At 36.7% G+C, this 21,656-nt stretch overlaps 1 long non-coding RNA gene across 2 annotated transcripts; it reads left to right on the top strand.

Moving 5' to 3' along the window:
• The first annotated feature begins 11,537 nt into the window (after window positions 1–11,537).
• LOC122277708 lies at window positions 11,538–21,346 on the top strand. Of its 2 annotated transcripts, XR_006229097.1 has the most exons (4): window positions 11,538–14,263; window positions 15,705–15,749; window positions 17,758–19,571; window positions 20,870–21,346. It is a non-coding gene; the product is annotated as an uncharacterized LOC122277708 (long non-coding RNA). The 2 variants fall into 2 exon arrangements; XR_006229096.1 differs by having other exon boundaries at window positions 11,538–15,749.
• The last annotated feature ends 310 nt before the right edge of the window (window positions 21,347–21,656 follow it).

Below are 21,656 nucleotides of genomic sequence, written 5' to 3'. Positions count from 1 at the left end.
TCATTTCTTGTAGTGAAAGGAGACCCTATATACTCAAGAATAATTATTCTTGATATTAATTATATTCATATCAATAATTAATCATATGTCAACTTTGACCCTACTTTGATCTTGAGGTTGTATGGAAGTTAATTCAGGCAATTGATCAGTGATCCGATAATATAAGCCAAGGAGTCACACAAAATTAATATTCTCATCGACATTAATTTGTCACCTTTTTATTTTCTCAACGTTGATCATTACCAGCCGTTATAACTTATAATCAATATGGGTGGATGAATTAGGCTGATCATCACCTCTCTTGCATGCATGAATGCCTTCTCCCCTAACCCTTTCCAGTGGTCTTTTCTTACGTACCTTTTGGCTTAAGCTCCACGCCAACATGTACATCTCATTTCTAATAAAAGGCTTACGTTGGGATCTATTAATTAAAATCTAAAACTAATTCAGCAAGAATCTTACCTTGATAACCAGTATGATCGAATGACTCAATAAATAAATAAATAAACAGTAACACACTTTTTTCTCTCGACCTTAACTTGAGAGTGTGCAAAAGTCCTTTGCATCTATACAATTACGAGCTGTTATCTTGATATATAAATATATACACACACACACATATTTATAAGATCGTTGATATATAGTATTATGAGTCAGCCCGTTTTTATGATCGGTAGCTAGCTGGTTAATTTGTAGTTGACTATTCGCCGATGCTAAGTGGACTAGTCCTCCATACGATACGTGTTCGGATTATTACTATCACTACAACAAAAAACATTTTTTGGGACGAAATTAATTTGGGACGAATTGGAAATCGTCCCAAAAAGTGGGATTTTGGAACGAAATTTGAATTTCGTTCCAAAATGACGATGGTTATGCCAGACCGTTCGAACGGTATTCTTAGGGACGAAAATTTTTGTCCCAAATAAGTTAACCGTTCGACCGTTAATGATTAACCCTTCGAACGTTTAATTTTTACCGTTTGAACGTAATATTGGCGCGATAGGCAAAAATATTTTGGAGGGAAATAGATAAACCGTTCGAACGGTTAATATTAACCGTTCGAACGATGCATATTAACCGTTCAAACGTTATTTTAATCGGTCGAACGGTGACAGAGTTTTAATTTTTTAAGTTTTTTGCCAAATTATATTTAGATTAACTAGTAATTATAAAAAATTGATTAATTAAATAATATGAATAATCTAAATTAAGAATTAGTTTAGAAAATATAAAACAATACTATTTCATATAACTTAAATACTGAATTTACAAAACACAAAATATTGTCCATACAAAAAACAGGAAATAAATAAATAAAAGTTATCATAAAGTAATTAAGACCCCAAGTCTTTGCACACTTCCTCGACTGCAGCTATACGTTCCTCTATTTGTGTCAGTCGAGTACTGATGGTGACCTGAGTCGCAGACATGGCAGCAAACTCTGTACGAAGCTCAGACACAGCAGAATGGATCTCCATACGCACTGCATCGATCACTGCTGATGTCTGCTCGCTGATCGCTGCACGCACTATGTCAGCCATCTCCTCACGAGTAACACTGTGGACTGATGCCTCGGCCCGTGTAGATGTCTCTGCAGCTGCAGCTGAGACTCCATGATCTCCCGGCTGTGCATCTCCGTGAGGATCAACTGGTTCTGGAACATGTGCACGAAAACGCAGTCTCGAGTGTCCCGTGCTGCGTGAGAGGGTGGTGCTGTTTATCGGTCCCATCGGCTCCCGTTTACGCTCAGCAACATCTGGCACAACACCAGCACATAGTAGATATCGGGTGATCAGGACTCCGAATGGTAGTATATCCATCGAAATGTACCGAGATTCTGATCGAATCCTATCGAATATATACCCCACCAAGTCGATAGGAATGCCACGAGCGACCCGTATCATAAATTTCGTCCGATCAATGCCAACTTCTGTCTTGTGCTGCCGAGGGTCAATGTTATTGGCAATTATCAAATTTAATATCTTAAAGAAAGAAGATAAATCTGCCTGTTTGATGCTCTTCGTCTCGTCATACGGTGGAGCATCTGGACCGACAACCAAATCCCTCACCTCATGATCAGCAAGGGTATCGACTTCATCAGTATAAACTGATGCCTCCTCCTCAGCTGTCTCCGCCTCAACTGAAGGATCAGTCTCTCTAGGCACCACATTCGGATATGCATCTGGTAGCCTAGGAATACCGAGATGCTCAGCAAGTCCATCTCGTGAAAATACAACGGGTACTCCTCGGACAGTGATACTGTAGGCCCCAGAATCATCTGCGCTGGCACTGCCGAGTTCTCTATAGAACTCAGCAACAATGTCAATGTAGGAGACTGGCTCCCATGCTTCCTCCCGTTCATCCAAGATAGGTCCCCAACCACGATCACTGAATATTGAGGGCAATGAATGACCCTCCCAGAGAAGACTCTGGAAATCAGAAATCTTCACTGGTCGCTCCAGTGAAACTGTCCTCTCCCGAACTGGACCACTACTACTCTCACCAAGATTGCGTCGCTTACGTGCCGGTCTAGAAGTAGATATTATAATCAACCTGAAATTTATAATTACAAACTAGATATATAATATTAACAAGAAAAATACAATAAAGAACAATTTACAGTAGTTTGAAACAAACAGCAATTTAATAATATTTGATATTCTGAACAACATTATTAACAATAAATATATTTCTCAATATCAATATTAATAATATAAATATAATATTAATTACCGTTCGAACGTTAAGCTAAAACGTTCGAACGTTTACTGTAACGGTCGAACGGTTTCAGACAAACCGTTCGACCGTTAAGTTAGATCGTTCGAACGCTACGTGTAGCGTTCGAACGATCTTCGTGTCGATCGGGATTCCAGGCCGAGTCGACTCGGCCATTGAAATCCATGGAATCCTTCGATTCCCTAGATTTTACACCAAAATAAATGCAATAGAAACCTAAATAAACGTTCCTAACATGGATTTATGCAAATCTACCGATTATTTTGATGTATAAATCGGTTTACCCTAACTTAAACAATTAATCTATCAAAAACCTAAATCTAAACGGTAAAATGCTTTAAAAATGAAAAATACCGGTTGTTAGAGGTAAGGGCTTCGAGTGGGCACTGTTGACGGCGGCGAAGACGGCGTTCAACGGCGGAGATCGACGGTTTGGAGGCTTTTTCACGGAGGAAATGCGTGAAAATGACGTCGGGATGGCTTATATATGCAGTGCCGTTCGAGCGGTAAGTTATACCGTTCGAACGCATTAACTGAATATCGGTTTTCATGATAATAAATAATATTTAAATGCAATATTCGGTATTAATTATATTAAATATAATAATTAATTCAATTATAATATATTTTAATTGTTAAATATATTAAATGCAATATATTTAATGCACTTATATATTATTAAACACTATGTATTATATATATAATTTTTTATATATATAGTATATATTATATTATATTTAGTACTAAAATATATTATACTATTGAATATTATATAGTATATAGTATAAGTTATATTATATAATATAATTAATATAATATAGACTACTATATACATGAAGCTATGTTCATGTATTTATATAACATATATATTATATGTGATATTAACTAGTATCACATATATATACTAGTATAGATGACACTATATATATTAATAATAGATATTCTATTATTAAATATCTACTATTAATATTATAGAAATAAACATTATATATATATGCATGTGATACATATAACCCTATGCTATGATACCATATATATGTTATATATAATAGGTTAATATATGTAGTACTTGACTATAATATTAGATGTAATCTGATATTTTATACTATATATGTTACTAAACTATATAATATATGTTTGATTATATATTATATAGTTATATTACTATGGCTCTAAACTATAGTACATTTAGAAATTATTATATTTAAAGGTATAGTGCAAAAAAAATACTTTATGCAACAATATAACCTAAACGTTTGAACGGTTTACTATTGGCGTTCAAACGTTTAATAATACGTTCGAACGTATATATTAACGTTCGAACGTTAAATTAGGGGGGGAAATTTTTCCCGCTAGTCGATTTGACGTTTGAACGGTCTAATATAACCGTTCCAACGTTTAACAAAAACGTTCGAACGCCAATTTTCACGTTCGAATGTTAAATTAGCGGGGGAAATTTTTTCCGCTAGTCGATTTGACGTTCGAATGTTCATTAAACACCGTTCGAACGTTTTTGTTCTACATTTACACGACAGAACCTCACAATCTCGCACTCGTTCCAGTCGACCGAGCATCACTCCCACGCTCATTTTGTTCCAACCAACGCCATTATTCTTTAATATAGCCCTCAAATATTACTAACTCCTATCAATCTCTTATATTTTCGGATTAAGAGGTTGTTTTTACCGTTTGGTGAAGAGTTTTTACCGTTTGGTTGATTTTCTGCTTTTTCTCTCCAAATCAGGTATTCTCCTTAAATTTGACCTCATTTTAGTTTTTATATAAGTGTTTTCGTTTGCTTACATGAGTTCGTCATATAGTTTGCTATCTTTTGATGTAATATGGACTGTAAATTTTGGGATTTTCGGAGGTTGAAGACGAGTGATTTCTGGAAGTAATCCATTCGAACGGTATTCGTGTTCCGTTCGAACGTAATATATTAGATCGAACGGTGACGAGCACCGTTTGAACGATTTCTTGGGCAGTGTTAAAATAATTATCATTTTAAATGCAGGAGTGTAATTAAAAATTAATTAATTATAATCTACATTTAATAATACTTAAATACTTAAAAGATTCAAATAATCAAATGAGAATGAATTAAATTACAAATCATCTAAGATTTGTTACAAAACTTAATTATTTATGATGTTGAATTATTTGTTTGATACATGTTAAATATTGGTATATCTTATATTGCTTGTTCATCAATATTAGCCTTAGACCCGTTCGAGAGTTATCAATCCGCCTTAATTGAAAGATTGATAACTCTTGAATTGTCCAGAGTGGACAGTTTGGAATTGTAAGATCATTCTCGTAAACTATCGATCTATATCTGTTATACGTCCAGCATTAAGATTTTGGCAGATTTATCCCTTGTTCTCCGGATATGCAGTTTCGGTGATGTTGTATCGACGATGGATAAGTCGGTGCACACAACCAGACGAGCATATTTGGAGAACTATGGGGAGATGCTGCTGAAATTTTGTTGGGCGTGACAGATTATAGAGGATAGGTTTGCGACTATGATCTTACAATTCCGAATGGGATAGGACCAACTACCCGGTGTAAGGTGGCATACTCCTTGATTGAATTTGCGCTTGCTTGTTTGTTGATGCACACGTGATTGTTTATAATGAAGATAGTCAGCATGGATAAGAGTTGGATGCGAGTTAGCGATCGTTTGGGTCAGAATTACAACGTATATGCTGAAGGTGTTAAGAAATTCTTAGAGTTTGCATTGGGTACATGTGATAGTGATGGACGTATTAGATGCCCATGTAAAGAATGTAGGAATTTGCGCTCTCATAAGATAGACTTGGTGAGAGAGCATCTGTTTGTAAAAGGTATTGACAAGGGTTATACTGATTGGGTCTTACACGGGGAACCATATCCAACTTCATTCGATGCTCCACATGAAGAAGAAGCTATTGATGAAGATGTACAACCAGATGTTGTTGGAGATGAGTATGATGAGGATATGGAAGAAATGTTAGGTGACATCGGTGCGGGAATGTTTATGAATGAAGGTGGCACGGACACATCAAGTTCAAATGATGGGGGTCATAATACTTTTGCACGATTGTGGAATGAGTCACAACGTGAGCTATATCCAGGATGCAGAAGATACAATAAGTTGTCATTTACAGTAAGACTGCTACACATAAAATCAATGTGCCGATTATCAATTAAGGCTGTCAATATGTTACTCGAGTTGTTTAAGGAGGCACTGCCATCAGATAATACACTTCCTCGTAACTTCTATGAAGCAAAAAAATTGAAACGAGGACTTGGATTTGATTACAACGTAATACATGCATGTAAGAATGACTGCATATTATTTTGGCAAGAGAATGAGCAGTTGAACGAATGTCCCATATGCCACGAGTCAAGATGGACATCTGACAAACAAAATGTGCCGCAAAAGGTAGTACGCCACTTTCCATTGACACCTAGATTACAACGATTATATATGTCACGTGCAACAGCTGCAGACATGATATGGCACTCATCAGCCAGAGTTAGAAACGATGATATTTTATCACATCCTGCTGACTCTCAGGTGTGGAAGGAATTTGATAAGGAGCATACATGGTTTGCAGAAGAACCACGTAATGTGAGACTTGGGTTGGCAACAGATGGATTTAATCCGTTTGGGAACATGAGTACTAGTCACAGTACTTGGCCAGTCGTACTTATGCCGTATAATCTACCACCGTGAAAGTTTATGAAAGATCCATATTTCATGATGAGTTTGCTCATTCCAGGTTCGAGATCGCCGGGAAATGATATAGACATACACTTACAGCCATTGATTGCAGAATTGAAAGATTTGTGGGAGAATGGGGTTGTCACATTTGATTCATCAACAGGCAAGTCGTTCAAGATGCATGCTGCCGTTTTATGGACAATAAATGATTTTCCAGCATATGGAAACTTGTCAGGTTAGAGTACTAAGGGGAAAATGGCATGTCCAACTTGTAACAAACATACTAAATCTGAATGGCTCACTTACGGGAGAAAATTATGTTTCATGGGTCATCGTCGATTTCTACCTGGTGATCATAGATGGCGGGGAAATTCACAAATGTTTGATGGTACTGTTGAATGGGGCCAACCTCCACCATATTTGTCTGGTGAAGATTTACTTGCACAATTTGTAGATGTTGGTTGTAATGAATTTGGTAAAAAACAACGAAAGAGAAAACGAGCTACTTCTGAGTTGAATTGGACTAAGAAGAGTATATTTTTCGATCTTCCATACTGGTCAAAGTTAAAATTACGGCACAGTCTTGATGTTATGCACATTGAAAAAAATATATGCGAATCCGTATTGGGAACATTGATGTCAATCGAAGGAAAAACGAAGGATACATTAAACTCAAGGAAGGATTTGAAGCGGTTGGGAATAAGACCGGAAATGCAGTTGCAAGAAAATGGTTCGTCCGTTTACATGCCGATTGGGTGGTATACATTGTCAAGGAATGAAAGGGCTACTTTTTGTGAGTGGATAATGAAAATTAAATTACCGGATGGTTATGCCTCGAATTTGACAAGGTGTGTGCGAACAAATGACTGGAAAATAACTGGGTTAAAAAGTCATGATTGTCATGTCCTTTTGCAGCGTATCTTGCCTATTGGTATACGTGGGTACTTGACTAAAGACGTGCGCGTGGCTTTGACTGAGTTGGGTTTATTTTTCAAAGACTTATGTGCACGGACATTAAATGTAGAAGCTTTGGATCGAATGGAACGGGAAATTCCCATCATATTGTGTAAGCTAGAAAGTATTTACCCACCGTCATTTTTCGATGTCATGGTTCACCTGGCCGTCCATTTGCCACGTGAGGCTCGACTTGCAGGACTAGTTCAGTATAGATGGATGTATCCCATTGAACGATTTCTTGGGAAGTTGAAACGAACAGTTGGTAATAAAGCTCGCCCAGAAGGATCAATTGCAGAAGCATATATTGATGATGAGTGGCATACCTTCTGTTCCAAATATTTCCACGGAGTTGACACTAGGTTTGATCGGCCAGAAAGAAACTTTGACGTTGACAGAGAAAGACAACGAAATGTGTTTTCCGTGTTTTCCCAACAAGTACGTCCACTTGGTGCAGTGCGTGGTTATGACTTATGTGGAAGAGAGTTTGAGAAAGCTCAGTGGTACGTGCTGAACAATTGCCCTGAAATAGAGATTTACTTGAAGTAAGTATTAATCTTTTCTTAATTTAGTATTCGCTCATTTACTTTCGCAAAATTCTAATAATATAAAATACATGTGGTAATCATCAATTTCAGTGATCATATTAACATGCTCAAGGAACTAGGAGTAAATGATATAGACCGGAAACATGAAGAGGAGTTTCCGAGATGGTTTGAACAACGGGTAATGACATTACATATGCGACACTTCATTTAATACAAATAGAAAATATTGATTGTTTTTTTTATTGATATAATAGACGTTTTACTTAATATGTAGGTTGTACAAATGCATGCCAATAATCCAAACGATATATCAGATGAATTGTATGCATTAGCGTGTGGCCCATCGAGACGGGCTACAAGATATTCTGCATGTATTTCTCGTGGTAGTAGGTATCACACAATAGATCGAGATCATTATAGGAAAACACAAAATAGTGGTGTACTAGTTGAGGGAAGTCATGATGGAGAAAATATTGATTTCTATGGAGTGATTGTTGATATAATTGGAATGAAATATTTGGGGGAGCTTGCAGTGTATCTGTTTAAGTGTGATTGGTGGGATTTAAGCAATCCTCGAACTGGAGTCTGTGATGATGAATATTTCTTGAGTATTAATACATCAAGAAAATGGTACGAGGATGATCCATTTATTTTAGCTTCTCAAGCATCTCAAGTATTCTACTTAGATGACCCGAAGTTGGGAACTCAATGGCGAGTAGTACAAAAATATGCTCCAAGAAATATATATGATGTTATCCCTCAGGCAGAAGGGCGAGATGAAGAAGAAGATGATGCCTCTACTCAAGAAGCATACCAAGAGAGTCAGCCCGTCTTTAATTTGTTTGTGGATTTGAGCCAGTATGAGATGATTCCATTGAATAGAGAAGATATTGAGGCTGAAATTGTTGATGCGACACTTGAGCAAAGTGTTGATTCATCTGAAGTATCTACAGAAGATGAGACTGAATTGTCAAATGATACTGATACAGATAGTGATTGACGAATTATATTTTCACATTACGTGATGATGAACACTATTTTACTTAATGAATATTGTATCAGTCTTTTGAAATTATGCCTCCGAAGAGAAAGGAAGTGCGCAACCCATCTCCACCTGTTCCTAGCTCTCCTTCAGACTCACCATTAGAGATTGACTCTACAGAACAAGGTAAAATTCTAATAGTCATAAAAGTTATTAATTAAGATTATAATAGAAAATTGATTATAATGTTATATATCATGATGACTTCACAGTACAATCTCGTCAAGGTCGAGGCATTACGAGAGGCGTGACGTTGGAAAAATATCGTAAGGTGGGTAAGATCAAAGTTAACATTCTTGATGAACATACTGGAGGCGAAGGACAACCAGCAGCTTGGCTTGCATCGCATGTGGGTGCTCTTACACGAACTTATGCACCTTTGGCAACAAGTTCATGGAAGAAAGTCCCCCAAGATGTTAAGGACCTTATCAAGAAGCGTTGTTTGGTAATGTTTAATAAATGAAATTTAATTGGACTTATAATTTTATTTTACTTTAAAGTTAGAATATTATAAATGATAATATTTTTGTCCAAACTTTTTTCTGTAAGGATGATTTCGAATTAAATTTTGGTCGGAGAGAGGAGCGTAAAACTGTGGAAGAGCTTATGAGTAATGCATTCCGCAAGTATAAGGCGAGGTGTCATGAGCATTATAATAAGTTTGAGAATAGTGAAGAAGCACGCCAACATCCTTTTCAAGATGTGCAACCTTCTGATTGGGAAAAACTTTGTGACATGTTTGAGGATCCATCATATAAGGTATAATTAATTTAATTATTTTAGTCCTATTTTTAATTTCGCTTTCTAATATTTTGAATTCTTATGTAGGAGCGAAGTTCTATAAACAAAACAAATAGATCAAAATTGAAGATTACTCATCATGCAGGCTCAAGATTTTTCCACCGCCTCTCTAAAAAATTGGTATTGCTATTCTTTCATTTGTATATAGTTAACTGAATATATCAATCATAATGACTTTATATCTTAACAAATCTTTATTATAGCAAGATTCAGATGCCAATTATGATCTGACAAAATTATATGCTGCATCACATACTAATCGTAATGGAGAGTGGAGTCATCCTGATGCCCGTGAAAATTATGTAAGTATTATAATTTGTTTTAAATAAATATATTTGAATATTTATGATAATATTAACTCTTTATCTTATGTGTAGGATAAAATGGTTGCCCTGCGTGCTGAATCTGCGTCAGATCAAAATTCCTCAAATACAGATGTTGAGATTTTTACACAAGTTCTGGGTGAACGTTCAGGATATTTGAGGGGTTTGGGTCGCTGTGTAAAACCTTCTCCCTCTTCCTCTTCTTCCGGGTCTGCCTCTATAGCTCAAGAGAATGCGAATCGTAGAATTGAAGAATTGGTTGCAAAACAACAAGAGTTAGAGGCTCAATTGGCGAGACAAGGAGACATGGAGATGCGCCTCAAACAACATGAAGAAGAACAAGCACAGTTCAGGAGAGATATGCAACTCCAAATGCAACAGCTTATGCAACAGTACAGGCCTCTAACCAACTGATGGTTTTTTACGTCTAGCTTATGACATTATCTAATTATGTATGAATAATGCTAGTTTTATGGTTATTTATTTCTTCGCACTTATTATAAAACTTTTGTGAGTAATTAAACAGTTCCTAATTTATGTTTTTCAAATAATATGGATGTGTATTTAGTTTTTTTATAATTATTGGTTTTAATATAAATAATATCCGTTCGAACGACCGAGTCACGTTCGAACATTAATGGGCATGCCGTTCAAACGATAATGTACTGTTCAAACAACAATGCGCAAACCGTTCGAACGATACCAGATGCTCAAAAAACCGTTCAAACGCATGACATTACAATATCGTTCGAACTTTGATCAACACCGTTCGAACTCTTATACCGTTCGATCGTCTCATTTAACGTTCGAACGTATTTCTACTGAGCGTTTGAACGTATCTTGATAACCGTTCAAAAGAGACGTTAACGTTCGAACGTTATATGAGAAGCATTCGAACGCTATTCTGGAACGAATTTAAACCGTGACAAAAACATCCACCGTTCGAACGGTATCGAACGGTCAATTTCAAAATCGTTCCAAAAGATATATTTTGGGACGAAATTCTGATTTTCGTCCCAATATATCTTCTGGGACAGTGATGTTGGGACGACCTTGGGACAAAATTTTTTCGTCCCAAAAAATCTTTTGGAACGAAATCTATATATTTTGGGACGAAAATTTTCATCCCAAAAAATATTTTTTGTTGTAGTGTATATTGGGCCTATCCGGGAAGGAATTACAAAAAGAATAGCGGGCTGGTGGCTATAAGAGAATTGGCAATGGCAAATGCCAATTGCAAGTCCAAAATTTATAATCTTGTTAAAAAAATCCTCTATATTGAACTAACTAAACATTAAAAGTTCAAGACTTGCGTTACAGTAAATCTTAGCTTCTCATTATATCATGCGAGCTACAATTCACATACAAAATCTTTATTTGATTATTCCATCTAACTCCCGCATTCTCTTTCCCTCATTTTTTCAATCTCTTCATCCCGAAATCTTCCTATTTCCTCTTTATTTTCTTTCTTCTCCCGAAAGCAGATTTCTCTTCTTCGACCCTCCTTCTCTCCATCGTTCATTGGAGTCCTTCTTCAACCCGCAAGCTCATTCTCTCCGTCAATCGTCCATGTTCTCGTCATCTTCTAGCACGATAATTTCTATTCCTTGCTCCTCTCTTCGTCTTTTCTGTGCGTTCTCTACAAGGTTTTCCTTTCCCTTTTTTGTTTAGATTTTCTGACATTTTCTTTCCATTAAGTGATTGAATCTCTGTGTATTTTGCTTCAAAGGACCATTGAGTAAAGAAACTGTTTCTAGTGCCGGCGAATCATTGTCTAGAAGGCATTTTGATTTCCTCCACAAATCTGCAGCAAGAAATCTCGATTACCCAAATGATTGGTATTTGTTGTTTATAAATTGGTAGGATTGTGGTTGGACTCATATGAATGTCTCTCTCTCTCTCTCTCTCTCTCTCTCTCTCTCTCTCTCTCTCTCTTTAATCATTTGTGTGTTGCTATCCAGATGTTTTAGGGTTTGAAACTTTATGAGGAAATAGAGTCATTTGGTTCCCTTCTTGTTCTAAGATTTTTCAGTTTTCTGATTTAAAAAATAGAAGGAAAAAAACATTTCAGAATAGCAAGAAAACAGTTCTAAACTTGGGTATAAATTAGGTTCTAAAAAATCTAAACCCAAATATATTTTGTTACAGAACAAGAGATGACAAAATTTCCCCTGTTTATAACAAACCAAATCCTCCTAGCATTTGAGATGAGACCCAACCCGTGTTTGTTATAATTTGAAGTTAGTGTTTCTCGAATTTGATAATAATTGGTGGGTTTTCTGTGTCGGGGTTGAGGTTAGGTCTAATAATAATTTGGGCTCAAACATGCATGATTAATTATATGTTAATTACAGCCTTATAATGTTTCTCTAAAAATACTTGCCTAGCAACAACCAAGATTTCATTTGAGGCTTGAAAACTATGATTTTGAATGAACTATACATGAACAAGACAATATACCGATCCTGCATATCTGTGTTCTGAAGAAGGTACATGTCTATTTATGCGTGGAAGTTGTAAATATATGAGATCCTACATATCTGTGTTTTTTTTCTTTTTTCTTTTTTCATTTTCCTGCATGCAATATTCTCATTCTTTGTGGAAGTTGTAATGTCAGTGACGAACATAATAGGAATCTCTCTAAATTATTCACTCTGTTGTAATGTCTATTTTGACTCCCAAATTTTTTTTTTCACATTACATTGGAACTGAAACATAGTGTGAGAAAACTTCCAAATTGTTTAAAATCAGATTTTTTGGTAGTGCTTGATTTGGGGTCAGACTTGTTATTTTGCCACACGTGGTTCTTCTATGTTTGAGAAAATAACCCCTCATTAATGTCTTTCTTGCTGCTCACTTATTATTATGCATACATAGTTTAGGTTATCCACTTTGTACCTCAAATTTCAGTCTATTTTACTTTATTTTTGCAATTAAGTGACTATTGGGAACCCAAAACATTAACATGTTTATTATAGAATAATTTCTTGCATAGATTCCTCAAGTGGTTATTAGGTAAATATATCTCAGATAGTGCATGACTGTCCTTGCACAGATTCATGTGATCAACCAACTCATTTATTGGACTTGAATACCGGATAACTTTTTTGACTTCTTGAAAATTTAATATTTTTTAAGGATGAACACATATTTTGATGGTGACCCATTCTTCACTACTCTCTTACAAAGTGAAGGAGAGGGTTGTAATCCTAATGCAACATTCTAATATTATGGTCCAAGCAATTCCCAATAATGGTGAAAAGAGGTATTTTTCAAAAAAAGTTTAAAGATGTGCATCTTTCACTATAGAGGAAGATAACCTCCTCATCTCAACTTGGCTCAACATTAGCATTGATGCGATAAAGGGTATTGATCAAAAGTTCACTCAAATGTAAGAAATGATTACCATATTTTATCATGAGCATAAAAAACCGAACATTGCCAACCATTCTGAGAGCTTTTTGATGAATTGGTGGTCCACGATTCAAAAATGGACCAATAAATTTTGTGCATATGTAGCACAAGTAGAGTTATTGTACCCAAGTAGTGCAACGGAGTAAAACAAGGTATGTACTATTTCCTTTTAGTCATGCAATTATGTAGGGCTTATTTATGAACTAACAAATTTTTTTTATACCTTTGTAGATTGAGAAGGAAAATATGTTGTACTAAGAGATGCTAAAGTGTAATTTTATAATGGAGCATTGTTAGTGTCTCTTGAGATACCAACCAAAATGGCAGCAACACATCTCTACCCTTAGTAAGAAGAGAAGGCCACAAGAAATTAAGTTTGGTGAAGTTGCTGTTGATATAACCGAGGAGGACTTGGAGACCTCCTCGATTAAGTTCTTGCTAAGAGACCTCCAGGCAAAAAAGCTGAAAAAGAAAGGGAGAGGAAGCGGAAGTTGATGGTAGGCAACAGTAGTGAGATCAAGAATGCCTTAGCTAAGATGATTAAGGATAGAGTGACGATCATGGAAGAGTGGAGAAATGCTGCGTTGAAGGCAGACCGCGAAAGATCAGAAATGTTTGAACTAAAGAAGCAGAAGTTTGAGGCAAAGATGATGAGGCTAGATCTAAGTGGCACGAATGCCATGCAACACGAATATTTCCATAATATTCAACTCAGAATTTTTGAGGCATCAAGGTCCAGTCGAAATCCTACTCCCTCTCTCCATCTTCTTATTCTCTTCCTCCTCCCTCTCTCCATCAATCTTCTTCTTTTAGTACTCTTGCTTCCTTTTGTGGGTTGTTTGAAGATTTTGCCATAGTTTGGCTTCTGTGGCATTGAGGATCATCGAGCAACGACTACCCTGAAAGACAACCACAAGAAGGCACTAACACAACCTTGGTTGTCCATCTCTTTGTGAGATCCTCTATGGGTGGCCTTCAAGAACCACCATGGCTGCAGTACGACGTGGCTTTGAGTTGTGTTTGCTTTTTTGTTCTAGATCTACTCTTAGATTTGATCTCAAAATTCATATTTTATTTTCTATTTATTTGCAGATCTCAGAATCCTTGATGTGCTCTAATATCTGGGTGTTGTTTTTTTTTTTTTTAATTTATTGCAGATTCTTTTCAAACAAGCAAGACACTCGGTTGATTCCATGTGTTTTTAAGCTTTTACCCTGTATCGTTTCTGAGTCTTTAGGGTCTTTGTGACATTGAGCTTTTACCATATATTGTTTGATTTTGTTTATGGGTCTTTATGCATGGTTGAGTTTATTCACCTCACCATGATCTGAGCATGCCTATTATTTTGACATTTTTGCATTGAGTGGATTTCACAAATGATTCCCAAGTTTTAGATGGGTTTCTATGATTGATCTTTATTATTATTGCTGCTGGTTTATATGGGAGTTAATGTTAATTAATTGTAGTTTGATCATTGCCATATGTTCATCTAGTGGTTTGTGTAGTCTGTGATCTAAAGTAGCTTTTGGCCTCTAGGTTGTTTAATAGACAAAATGTTATTGATACAGTGACTCTGACTCGATGGATTGAGTCTTGTTGTTGTTGATTATATCCTATGCTTAGTTGGATTGAGTCTTGGATGGCTGGTATTTCATTGTATTGCTTGTTGTACATGCAATTATCTAGATCTATTTGCTGTAAGTTTTCTTGGAGCTTTTGATGTATTCATTTCATGTGCCTCAATTACATTTTGCATTTGGTATTTTAAGTCACTCATGAATTTGATTTGATGATGGGAGACTTCTTGCAGATTGGTAAAATCTGATCCTACAATTTTATAGCTATTGAAAATTTAATCTTGACTATTGAAAAGCTAGCATATATGAAGGATGTTACTTATCATCCCATACCACACACTTTATATATTTTAATATTATTTTTTATTTTATTTTATTCTTATTAAACTAACTGAGTTGTTATATTTATCATCTATACACTACATAATTGTTATGGAAAAATTTTAAAAAAAATTAAAATAGGTATGGTATGTGTGGATGATAAGTAGAGTTATTGTGTATATGTCCTCCTAAATGATAATTTGTCCTTGCCATTTTTTGTGGTTTTGGATATTTTATTAGTAGTCTAATTTCTTTTTTTCCTGCTTCTTTTAGCAGAATGGACTGGACTGTGCAAGGTTCAGGTACTCAGGATGATAAGTGGTTTGTGTCCTTCATCCTAAACAAGATTCACTATCTTACAGAATAAATTATTTTCCTCCCAACTACTTATGTGTGTTTTTATAGTCCTAATACTCAGGTGCTGCATGTGGTTAATACCATACTTAATTGATGATTTCCCATTTGATATCTTGTTTTAAATTAGCTGAATATCATGTTTTGTTATGTCACTTGATCATGCATGCAGCACCTAGTCAAGGTTGTCCTAGTGGTAGGCCTACTTGCTAGGAAAGGAGATTTCAGGCCTTCACTCAATATAGATGAAGTTGATGTTATTGCATGTAATTTTGATATGCAATTTTACAATCCAATTTTAATATGTAATTTTCATATATTGTAATTTTGTGTTTTTTAATGTAACGTATAAATACCAAATAATATGTAGTGAATTGCATTATTGCATGCATTTTACATGATAAATATTGATTTTCTTTTTTTAGATGCATTTAGTTAAAAAGGGAATGAGTTGTTTTTTTATAACAAAATGCATCAATGTGAACCGTATGATCAAGATTCTAATCTCATTCTCTCTTTGCAAAATCTGTATAAATATAGCAAAAAGAATATATGTATAGCGTGATAGAACATGAAGAAATATAAATGAAAAGCTTAAGTTTCTCTGTAGCCTTTCCTCTAGCATCTTATGTGCATTGCTTGTTTTCTTCTTCAATAGCTTAGTTTCTTTATGGTATCCAAAGCAATACAAGGACTAACGTCCATACTTCCTTTCGATAACTCACACAAACAACATCTATGGCCAACCCAGAATTTTTAGATGTCTCTTCTTCTTCCCTCCCACCCACCATCATCAACTCCGCCACACATTTTATCACCATCAAGCTTGCAATCGATAATTATCTTCTATGGAAGGCAAAGATGGTCCCATTTCTCAAGGGTCATAGATGGTTCTAATTCCAAGCTCCCTTCCACGATCAATGGTCTGCCAAATCCCGATTATTTCACCTGGGTTTTGCAAGATCAATTGATTATTTCTATGCTTAATGCATCTTTTTCAGACATTGTACTTGCTCAAGTCCTCAATTGTTCTACTTCATATGATGTGTGGAACACTCTTCAAACCCAGGTGGAATAATTGAGTCCTTCCATCACAGATTACTTCAACGAAGTTCCTTCTCTAGCTGCCACCTTAGGTGCAATCGGCCAACCCCTTTCACCCACCGAGTTTATCATCTACTTGCTAGTCTTGGGAGTGATTATGAGTCCATTGTCACCTCCTTAACTACTCAGCCTGAGCCTTTTTCTACTCCACAAGTGTTTAATTATTTATTGAATCATGAGTCAATAATTGCTCATCAAACTCTCTCTCTCTCTCTCTCTCTCTCTCTCTCTCTCTCTCTCTCTCTCTCTCTCTCTCTCTCTCTCTCTCTCTCTCTCCCCTTTCAGGAACCTCTCTTGCAGCTCACAATACTACACAATAGTCTCTTGCCAGTCTTGTCTCTGGCAAAGGCAGGGAAGATTATTTTCATGGTCATTAGGGGTAGTGGGGACATTGTGGAAGCCTAGCTCCCTTTTCCAATCGATTATCTCCTGGTGGACCCATGTGCCAGGTTTGCAACTAACTTGGTCACACTGCCATAGCCTGTTATCACAGGTTTAATCAAGCCTATCAAGCTTCTACACCGACTTCGTTGGCTACTTATTACATAGTTGCTCCTTCGACTACTTCTAATTCCAATTCCAGTGCATGGTTCCTGGACATAGCAGCTACAAACCCCTTTACGGCAGACTTTGCCAGTTTAAATTTGGATGCTACGTCTTATCAAGGATCCAACCAAGTTAGCATTGGTGCTAGATCCACACTCCCCATTTAGAACATTGGTTCCGCCCATTTACCCTCTCTTTCTGGCAACTTCCTACTCCATAAACTCCTTCACGTTCTTTCCATTACTCGCAATTTACTTTCAGTCCGTCAATTTTGCCTTGATAATTTAGTTTTCTTGAATTTCACTCCAATTATTTTTTTGTGAAGGACTTGCACACATGAGCAGCTCTACTTCAGGGTCACGTTAGGAACGGGCTAGATGAATTGCCTACTGATGCTCGACACAACTAGCTTTTGTCCATTCTAGCTCCTTTCAACCTCAAGCATTTATTGGTGAATTTGCATCTCCACATACTTGGCACTCCTGGCTTGGTCATCCAAACCCTTGCAACAACCACTCTTACAATAAAAAAATTTCATCTACCTATTAATGGCCAAAGTCACATACTCTACCTCACCCTCCCACCACCTCTAGATTAACCAAACCTTTTAATATTTTGTTTCCTGATGTTTGGGGACCGGCGCCTGTGCCCTCCACCATTGGTTGTTGTTTTTATTTATCTATAGTTAACGACTTTTCTAAATATATTTGGCTTTTTTCACTTCAATCTAAGTCCGATGTTATGACTATTTTTTTAGCTTTTTCTCAAATATGTTAATAATTTCTTCTCATTACATGTTGCTTCCGTTCAAATGGACTGGGGAGGGAAATTTCTACCTTTACATAAATTTTTTTAATACACTGGCATTCGCCATTGTGTGATGTGTCATTATTCACTTGTCCAAAATGACTGTTGAACAAAGACACCGTCATATTGTAGAAATTGCTCTTTCACTTCTTGCAAATGCCTTCGTCCTACAAAGTTTTTGGGCCAAAGCCTTTTTAACGGTATTTTGTCTTATCAACCATATGCCCACTCCAATCCTAAATAACAAATCCCCATTTCAAATCCTTTTTCATCAACCCCAGGATTATAATTTTTTATGAAACTTTGGATGTCAATGTTGGCCCAATTTACGTCCCTTCAATCACCACAAATTAGACTTTCGTTTTAAATCCTGTGATTTTATGGACTATAGCCCAATCATAAGGGATATTGCTGTCTTTACATTCCCACGGGTAAGACTTATATCTCCCAAGATGTCCAATTCTATGAAATTTTTTTCCCCTTTGCATCAATTCCTCAACCTGGGTCTGGTCAAAATTCAGTCAATTCATCATCTCCTAGCCCGTCTTACCCATGTCTTCTTCAAATTCCCATTTGATTCCCAGTTCATCATCTTTTGAGCCCATCTTACCTTCAAGCTTGCTATTACAGCCCACCTTTTCACCTCATCATATTTCTCAAACTGAAGCCCATAATGCATCTTCTCAATCACCTAGGCCACCCCTTCACAAACTGAATTTCCAGCGCTGCAACTGTCTCCTCTACGCAATCCCTCTTTGCAACTCCAAGCCACCCCATGGTTACATGCTCCCCCAACAATATTCATCGCCCCCTTCACCGTTCTGATGGCACCATACCCTGGCCACCCTTAAAACCCTCCCTACATCTAACGAGCTCTACCTATACTCCTATCCTAGAAGAACCAACCTCCTTCATGGAGGCTTCCATGTATCCCAAATGGCGTGCAACAATGGCTTCTGAAGTTGAAGCACTTCTCCTTAACCAAACATGGGATTTAATCCCTTACTCTTTCTCTCTTAACAGTCTTGGGTGCAAATGGGTTCTTAAATCCAAACAGCATCCCGATGGCACTCTTGAGCGACGCAAGGCTTGCCTTGTCGTGAAAGGGTTTCATTAGCAAGCTGGGGTTGATTTCACAGAAACTTATAGCCCCATCGTCAAACATGCGACCATGCATCTTCTCCTCTCTATTACTGTTTTCCTCTGGTTGGTCATTACATCAGTTGGATATTCAAAATGCCTTCCTGCATGGTGACTTGGAAGAAGATGTTTACATGCATCAACTGTCGGAGTTTGCAAATCCGGATTACCCCACTCATATCTGCAAATTGGGTAAGTCTCTCTACGTTCTGGTTCTTGAAATTAAGCAATAAATTGATGACTATTTTTTTTCATGCTTCTAAATCCGATTCATCCTTGTTTATTTTTTGCAATACTTCTAATTCAGTTTATGTATTGATATACATGGATGATATCATTATTATCGGCTCTAGTTCAGCGCTTATATATGATTTTTTGACTGCATTGCGTGCTTCATTTCCAGTTAAAGACTTAGGATCATTGCATTATATTTTAGAAATCGAGGTCTATAGAAATTCCCATGGCTTGTGCATGTCTCAAACAAAGTATGTCACTGACTTGCTTAAACGAACAAACATGCACAATTCAAAATTAGTGTAAATTCTCATGTCAACGTGTGCCAAACTCACTGCCTTGGAGGGTTCCTCATTTGAGGACCCTCAACTTTACCGCTCCATTGTTGGGAGTCTCTAGTATCTTTCTTTTACTCGACTCGACATTTCCTTTGATGTTAATAAGGTTTGTCAATTTATGCACTGTCCTAGAGTCCCTCATTGGTAAGCTATTGAGCGCATCCTTAGGTACTTGCTTCTCACTTCTCATTTCGGTTTGCATTTTTCTATTTCATTCTCCTTTACTTTGTCTACCTTATTTGATGCTGACTTGGCTGGTTGTCCTGATAATTGCAAATTTACTAGTGGATTTTGTGTGTATTTTGGTTCACATCTGATATCCTGGGGATCTAAGAAGCAGCCTACCATTGCTCGATCTTCCACCGAGGCTGAGTACAAAGTTGTTGCTAACACCACTTGTAAATTAATTTGGCTTCAATCCTTACTTAGTTAGCTTGGCATTTTTTTTGCATGATCTGCTTACATTTTGGTGTGATAATATGGGTGCAACATATCTATTTATTAATCCTATCTTACACTCACACGCCAAACATGTTGACCTTGATTATCACTTTGTGCGAGAACGTGTGGCTGTCAAGGCTCTCAAACTTTCATTTATCTCAAGTAAAGACCAGCTTGCGGACATATTTACTAGCCACTTTCTACTGCTCGGTTTAATTTTTTTCTACCAAGCCTCACCATATCTTTGGTACCTCTTGCTCAGTTTAATTTTCCACTGCTCGGTTTGTTTGTATATCCATCTTTTCTTTAGTGACCGCAATATTTGGCATGAATATCCCGTATACTTGGAATGATAACCATGGATTCATATTTAAATGGGTATGCTTGCAATTTCTGCAGGTAAATTTATTTGGCTGTAGGTTTCTGCACAAAATTCTATAAAAAAATATTGGATGATTTCCCCGTTTGTGTTGGCAGGTGGTCATTGTCACAGGAATCAGTTGTGGTCTTCTGTGTCTACTGACTGTTTATAATTATGCTCACCGCAAGGGATTGATTGGTTCTTGAATTCAAACCAACACATCAAGTATTCGTGCTGTAAAGGAGTCTTGAGCTTGAACACCATGACTCTCTTATCATAGGCAGTATCCTAAACTAATTGCTCTGTCTCTCTCTCTGAAGGGAACTTTCAACCAAGATCGCTCCCCTGTGGCAGCAGTGTTTTAATGCCAAGGAAGCATGGCGAGTTCATTAAATTATCGACAATCTGATTTATTGGTTTTAGGAACCAACTCATACAAGTGTAAAAATAGTCGCCAGAATAAGTTATTGTTTCGATTTTGTCTCACAATTCTTCTTATTGTTCTTTATAGGTAATCAATATTTGGTTGAAACGTTGGATATAAGGTGAATATTTACACATACTTGGGAAAGAATGACAATTTGACTATGACCCATCAATTGGTTGAGGAATGTTATGGTTACTCTTTATTTCCACTCTCTTCCTCCCCTCATATTCTTTCTTCCTTTAAGGTGCAAAAGAATTGTTTAAAGTTGATACCCGGTCTTCGTTTAAAATAGCCTCTGTTACTACATCTGGGAGGCAAATGCAATGTCTACACTCTACATGATCCAGTGTGGGGCACAACTTTTGGAGAATTCGAGTGTGTGCGCGCGTGTGAGAGAGAGAGAGAGAGAGAGAGAGAGAGAGAGAGAGAGAGAGAGAGAGAGATAGAGACGCATACTTGACATGATAATGAAGACC

Source organism: Carya illinoinensis, chromosome 1 (genome assembly GCF_018687715.1).
Source record: "Carya illinoinensis cultivar Pawnee chromosome 1, C.illinoinensisPawnee_v1, whole genome shotgun sequence".
Lineage (NCBI taxonomy): Eukaryota > Viridiplantae > Streptophyta > Magnoliopsida > Fagales > Juglandaceae > Carya > Carya illinoinensis.
This window is presented reverse-complemented; position numbering and strand designations above follow the sequence as displayed.